Source organism: Solanum pennellii, chromosome 10 (assembly GCF_001406875.1).
Source record: "Solanum pennellii chromosome 10, SPENNV200".
In the NCBI taxonomy this organism is placed as follows: Eukaryota; Viridiplantae; Streptophyta; class Magnoliopsida; order Solanales; family Solanaceae; genus Solanum; species Solanum pennellii.
This window is the reverse complement of record NC_028646.1, coordinates 54439369-54447530: the sequence shown is the minus strand read 5'-3', so window position 1 is coordinate 54447530 and position 8162 is coordinate 54439369.

Sequence of the window (8162 nt, the reverse complement as noted above, 5' to 3'; positions counted from 1 at the left end):
GAGCCAATCCGAGAATTGAGGGTTAGTAGCTTAGCTCCTATGGATAGATTCATTTCTTACCTTGAGGTCATAAAGATGATATCTAAGGGTTATATCTATCATCTAGTTTGGGTTAAAGATTCAACCATTGAAACCCCAACTCTTGAGTCCGTTTAATTAGTAAATGAGTGTTTTCAGAAGATCTTTCCGGAATTCCTCCTAAAAGGGAAATAGACTTTGGAATTGATCTCCTTCCAGATAACTATCCTATTTATATTACTCCTTACATAATTACTCCAGCTGAGCTTAAAAAACTAAAAGAGCAGTGGAAAGACCTTTTAGATAAAGGTTTTATAAGAAGTAGTATTTCTAATGGGGTGCACCAGTGTTTTTCATGAATAATAAAGATGATTCTCTCAAAATGTGCATTGACTATATGCAGTTGAACAAAGTCACAATAAATAATAAGTATCCCATCCCCCATATAGATGACTTATTTGACCAACTTTAGGGTGCTAGTCATTTCTCAAAGATATACCTCATATATTGACATCTCGAAAACAACCTTCAGAACTCGGTATAGTCATTATGAATTTATAGTTATGTCATTTGGACTAACCCATGCTCTTGTAACTTTCATAGATCTGATGAACATACTATTCGAGCAGTATTTGGACTTGTTTGTTATCGTATTTATTGATGATATCCTCATTTGCTCTAAGAATGAGGAATAACATGAGAATAATTTGAGGGTTATTCTACACACTCTCATTAATCGCCAGTTATTCACTAAGTTTAGCAAAATGAGTTTTGGTTACAATTCTTCGCTTTTCTTGGGCATATTGTGTCTACTGAAGGTATCCGAGTGGATTATCAGAAGATAGAACCAGCGAAACAATAGCCTAAACCTACCTCTCCTACAAATATCAGATGTTTGTTGGGTTTGGAAGGTTATTACAAAATGTTCGTGGATGTATTTTCATCCATAGCCCCTCCCTTGACTAAATTGACTTAGAAAAAGGTCAAGTTTCAGCCAAAGCTTTACAGAACTGAAAACTAGATTGACTAAACTTCTAATTTTGACTCTTTTAGAGGATTCATACGGTTAGGTGATCTATTGTGATGCATCCAGAGTCAGCCTAGGTTGTGTATTAGTGCAGCGAGGAAATATTATAACTATATTTCTAGACTACTCAAGGTGCATGAGAAGAACTATCCAACTCATGAGCTCGAGCTTGTAGAAGTGGTATTTGAACTTAAGAATTGGAGATATTACTTGTCTGGTGTTCACGTAGAGGTGTTCAACGACCATAAGAGCCTTCGGTATGTGTTCACCCAGAAAAATTGAATCGTCCCTAGAGGAGATGGCTAGAATACCTCAAGGATTCCGATATAAGTGTGCATTACCATCGTGGTAAGGCCAATGTAGTATCAGATAATCTCAGTATGCTATATATGGGTAGTGTTGCACATGTTGAGGATGAACAAAAAGAACTAGCAAAGTATGTTCACAAATTTACTCGCTTAGGATTTCATCTTATGAGAAAATCAAATAGAGGTGTAAAATTTTAGAATGGGTCAAAATTGTCATTGGTAGTTGTCACGTCCCGAGCAACCCCGAGACGCGGACACGGGACCTAGGACCACAAGTAATCCAAAACTAACCCTGCTGGCATGATCATGAGCATACAAAACATAATAAGCTGGTGCAGATGTTAAATCATAAATAAAATGAAAAGATAGGGAAAACCCATACAGTATAACTGAGATAAATGAAAATTGTTGAGTTTCATACAAACAAGATATATTAACTCAATACTAAGCTAAAACTAACTTTGTGTGAAATAAGCCTCTAACTGACTAGAAATGCTTGGACAGGCCCCAACTAAATCTAGAAAAACTGAAATTGAAGGACTAAAAATACTGAAAATAAACTCATGACTATTGTCCTTGAATGAGGACTTGCCACTAATTCTGCTTAAATGGGGATCGAGAATCGATATAAGCGTGATCTGGATGCTGAGAACCCAAACATACATCACTAGAAGATATAGTCACATATGCATCAATTCTTGAATGTACTGAGCATGTAGGATAGAATAAAGCTGAAATAATACCTAACTGAACTAGCACAAAAGCAAGTATAATATTCTGAACATGATGTATTGAACATTGAGCTAACTGGATGCAATGACCAAATTTATAACATGTTGAGACTGAATACTAATTGAATTGTAAATATAGTCAATGCAATAGTGTCTGAGTGAACCGTGGTAGCTACTAATAACCGATAATAAAATCACATGAGCTAAATATGGAGTGTGATGTATATGCCCCATCGAGAGGACCCAATATACCTTGCTAGAGGTATAAAGGCATGCTGGAGTGATCAATAAACTGATGCTCACAGAGAGGACTTACTACCTGCTTGGCTACTAGTTTTGGAACTATTTGGGTATGTTGAACCCTAGTCCAACTCAGTAGTATGCTACTCCCAACGAGTTAAGTGGTTAACACATTATGACTGAGTTTTTGTAAATAATGGATAACTCAAACTGAACATGCAAACTGAGAATGCAATAATTAATCTAATAATGATCCATTAATAACTGACGCATGTATAACTGCATGACAGATATATCTGAACTAGCATATGTAATTCAAGAACCAAAGAAATAAATATCTAGGTTTCTAATATTCATGTGAGAAACAATGTAATAACATGAGAATCTTATTTGGAACATGTGAATAACTAATTCATGATGATCTGTTGTAATTATACAAACCCTAGGTTAATTCATAATAGGGAATCAAGAAACATACTAAATTTTAGGGACCCAATGGGCGAAAGAAACCCACTAGTGAAATACCACATACCTAGTTACTAATTCCACGGAAAAATCTTTCAATTTCCGAGCTGGAATTGATGGAGACTTTCTGCGTTCTTGAACTAGTGTTCTGGACCTTTTGTTTACTCTCTTGCTTCTAATTTTCTAAGTTTTGACTAATGATTTGACTTAGGTAAGTTCTAGTTATGTTTCTAGACTTAAACTAAATAAAAACTTATAATTTAGGGTCTAAACGACGTAGCTTATGGGACAAATGAACAAGGTAAAAACCAAAAGACTCCTGACTTAAAAGATATTGGAATCACTAATGGAGTTGACTAATGGGCCGTACTGGTTGACCGTCATTTGTGACTGAGAACTGAAAGTCAGCTGGAGAATCGATGGAGTTGACTAACAGACTGTATTTAGGCTGATGGTCCATACTGGTCGATCATCGTTCATGACTGAGAATTGGAAGTTAGTTGGCCAATCGACAGAGCGGACGGACGGATCATAAGTCGACTGGCGATCCTTATTAGTCGACTGTCGTTTGCGAATAAAAGTTGGAAGTTAGATGGTCAATCGATAGAGTCGACTGATGGACTCTAAGTCAACTGATGGTCCGTACTGGTCGACCGTTTCACGACTGAGAACTGAAAATTAACTAGCCCATCGGTGGAGTCAATTGTTGGACCGTAAGTCAAGTGACGATCCATAGTAAGCTTCGTCCCTGGCACGTGCAACTTGTGAAGATTCACATTTTTAGTTTGTTTTGGATATGGGGTGTCACATTATCTCCCCCTTTGGACCATTCGTCCTTGAATGAAGACTAAAATAGATGTGTATGGAGGAAAGGAGCTGCAATCCTTACTACTAAGCACTGAGAATTGAATTTCTGACTGAACTGAGTTCTAAGAACATGCAAATATGCTGAAAATACAAGTAAAAATTGTGGGAACATGATTCTACAACTGAATTCACGCATGAATGATTGATAGTTGGAGAGGTAGTATTACCTCAAGCTTGAGTGGAATCAAAAGGAAAGAGGTGAGGATACTTGACTTTCATGGCTGCTTCTGTTTCTCAGGTAGCTCTCTCTACGGGCTGAATCCTCCACAAACCTTGACTGAAGCGACTTGTTTTTTTTTCAACCTTCTAACTTGAGAGTCAAGAATCTCAACTTGTACACACTTACAAGAAATACTATCTTTCACAGCCACACTCTCTAATGGAAATACCGAGGCTGGATCATCGACACACTTTTTCAAGTGAGAGATGTGGAAGAGTGGATGCACTGCTACTTGTTTGCTGGCAATTCTAACTCATATGCCACCTTGCTGACCCTTTTCAAGATATATCTAGGACTGAGTTTACCTTTCTTTTCAAATAGCATCACCCCCTTCATAGGTGACACTTTCAAGAAAAGCCAATCATCAACGTGGAACTCTAATTTCCTTTTCCTTACATTTGCACAATATTTCTAATGACTTTGGGATATCTTAAGTATATCTCTAATTATTTGCACTTTCTCCATAGCATAATGGACTTAATTTGTTCCTATAAAAGATGTTTCATCTTCTTCAAACCAACAAACATGAGTTCTACATATAAGCCCATACAGTGCCTCATAAGGGGTCATCTGAATGTTGAAATGGTAGCTATTGTTGTCGGCGAACTCGATAAGAGGAAGGTTATCATCATAACTACCCTTGAAATCGATCACACAAGCTCTCAACATATCCTCTAGGGTCTGAATGTTACACTCTGCATGTCCATCTGTCTGCGGATCAAGTGTTGTGCTAAGGTTAACCTGATTATCAAGACCCTCCTGAAATGATTTCTAGAAATGAGAAGTAAATCGAGGACCTCTATATGAGATGATAGACAAAGGAACCCCAAGAGGTATGAGGACCTATATATGAGATGATAGACAAATGATTTCTAGAAATGAGAAGTAAGTCTCTTGGAATGCAATGAAAAGGGATATAGCATATTTTGTTCCTAAGTGGCCAAATTTCCATCTAGTGAAAGTAGAACACCAAAAACCATGAGGTATGACTCAAGAGATGAACATTTCTACTCGGAAGTGGGAAGTGATAAACATTGACTTCATTACAGGTTTACCTTGTACGCACACACAACATAACTCTATTTGAGTGATAGTTGATAGAGTCACTAAGTTTGTGCGCTTTTTGGCAGTGAAGACTACACATTCAGCGGAGGATTACGCCAAGCTTTACATTAATGTAACATTTGGGTTGCATGGGGTTTCTTTGTCTTTCATCTTAGATAGAGGTCCTCAGTTTACCTATAATTTCAGAAAGTCGTTTTTTAAAGGTCTTGGTACTCAGGTTAATCTTAGCATGACATTCCATCCACAAAAGGATGGGAAGTCAAAGAGTACAATTCAGACCTTAAAGGACATGTTACGAGCTTGTGTGATTGATTTCAAGGGTATTTGGGATGATCACCTTCCCCTTATAGAGTTTGCCTACAATAATAGTTATCATTCTAGCATTCAGATGGCCCTTTATGAGGCATTTTATGGTGTAGATGTTGATATCTAGTTTGTTGATTTGAAGTAGGTAATACAACCTTGATAGGGCCAGATTCAGTTCATGATGCTTTGGAGAAAGTTATACTCATTAGAGATAAACTTAAGATAGCCAAAGTCCCCAGAAGTCCTATGCAAATGTAAGGAGAAGGGAGTTAGAGTTCCAAGTTGGTGATTGAGTTCTTTTGAAAGCGTAACCTCTGAAAGGGGTGATGAGATTTGGAAAGAAAGAGAAGATTAGTCCTAGATATGGAGGCCATTACAAGATTCTAAAAAGAGTTGGTAAAGTTGCTTATGAGTTAGAATTTTGAATAGACTGATACCACGACAGAATTCCATATTGAAGTATCAAATCAATGAGCTTCCTCCATTAATGGGGGTTAAGCTCAATTAGAAAAGAGAAAGAAGAACAGAGGATACAATGGAGCATTCTAGAACGAAGAGACGATTTGTATCATTTCTTTCTCAATGAATGAATAATGAATACAACAATTGTGTACATATACATGGATACAGCATGAGAATAACCAACTAACCAACTAATTGTAACTAATTACTTAACATTGTTTAACATATTATATGCCTTTTATGTATTACAAATTCATGGTTTTCCAAAAGGAACTCTCATGAGACCTAATGATATAGAATCACAAGTGAAGAGATCAAATACAAAAAAGAACTTCTCGAATTGGGAAATATGAGAAGTTTCTCTAAAGCCACTCAAATAGTGTCCATGCATTGTGGCTGCATGTTGTCGAATAGTAGCCTTTCCAGGAGAAAAACAACCAACCTCAAAGATTTTCTATAAGTAGGTGTTTGGTCATGTGATACCATATCACGACATGATATTGTGAGATGGAATCAGTCTCTGGAAATGCAATTTTACGCTGATTATATCTCATGATTCCATATTATGAGATGTGACACCATATACTCCAAAAATCATTATATGGAATCATATGGGAAAACCATATCATGATTTGAGTTATTTTTATACAAAAATTGATCCACGAGTTTATATTTTATTAAAACAACCACATTTATATCTACTAACCATTTATTTCACATATAAATAAAATTTATAATCAAATTATTAATTTTTAAAATTTATTATTCTCACCGACATAAAATTTATCATTCTCCACCAACGTATAGTCACTTTAACTCACACTTCACGACTGTTGTGTAATTAAATATTGAAGAACCCGTGAAAGGTGTTTCATTTTAACTCAAATATATTGATGAAACAATTACTTAAGTTGAGAACAAATAACTTTGTAATTATGATATGATTTTATAATTTTTTTTATTTGATAATATTGAATAAACAATTAGAGTTATTTTAATAGTTTTAGAACTTATGGGGTTTTTATGTATATAAGAAAATATACAACACCAAAATTTCATATCACATGTCCAAACAAAACTTCAATCATCTAATGGTTCCATCATGATACCATATCACATGGCCAAACGGGTCCTAAGTAGGTCAAAATCACTACTAGATGAGTGTACATAAATATGTGAATATGAGTCAAATAAAAAGGGATCACTTCCCCATGTTGTACATATCGATTGTATATGATCATGCACGCTTATTCCCGTTGGCTCATATATGCAATTTTATGCTAGTGGAGATTTGAAGGTGATCGGGGAAGCAAAGAATACACGGGGAAAGGTTTACTCTGAAAGGGATTTAGCTAGATTTGAACCATGTTTTCGGGATGGTTTCCATTAGCGACCTAGTGTTTCACTCAAAAAGTATAGGGGATAGTATATGGGAGTTCACGAGTTGAGGAAGGTGGATCACCATCATCTGGGTGGGAATGTATGGTTTCCCAGAGTCTTCATCGTTGATGCTTATAAGAAAAAAACTGTAATCCTATTGTGCTCTACTCATGACATGATGTATATAAAATGGACAAACAATAGTTAACCGAGTGGAGTTGGTTGACAGTGTAATTCTCTTACTTAGGTTCCACTCTCAATTTTCAAGATTATTTCACAACAATTCCAAGTAAAAAAATGCTATTGAAGTGGTTAGAGCAAGAAACTATACAACAGAATACTCAAAGATCCTAATAATTTAGCCATTCATAAGAAAAATAGGCTTGATATGCTTCCCGTTAATGAAGTTACAAGGTTTGAAATTGATCTAAGGTACATGCTAATTGGCATTGTTACGTTATCCGTGAAATTTAGCCTTGAGTTTGAAAATTTTCTTACAAAGAAATCGGTAGAGTTTTCTTTAATTACAATGTGATGGTGGGAGAATTTGTGGTTTTCTTAATATAACTAGTTAAGTGTACGTGTTGTGCACATGCATATCAGTTCTAAACAAAATAAATGTCCCTTTATATACATTTGGAGTGTTGACTTTGAAAAAAGTTCATCATAGTCACCAAATCCCTTCAATAGGTTTGTAAATCATCAAAATCATCATTACAACATTACAACACACATTTTTTCATAATGATATCAGACACATAGATAGAACTTTTCACCTTGGTTGGTCCTGATGCATTTTCCTTTCTAAATTTATTCCTTACTAATGGAATGCACCGATATTTTCCTTGCCCATTTAGGTGGATTCATTTCCAGCTCCAGAGACAATGTAAAAGAGGAGAGTCATTAGAAAATAATTTTGAGAGGTGTCTTTAAGAGTGTTGCCATATGTAATAAATCTCAAATAAAGCGTATTTATTATACTAAGGGGTCATTTTGTGGTTTGTTAAGAAGTACTTATTCATATATTAGATTAATATTGTGTTTGGTAAAAAATTGTTATATATATATATATA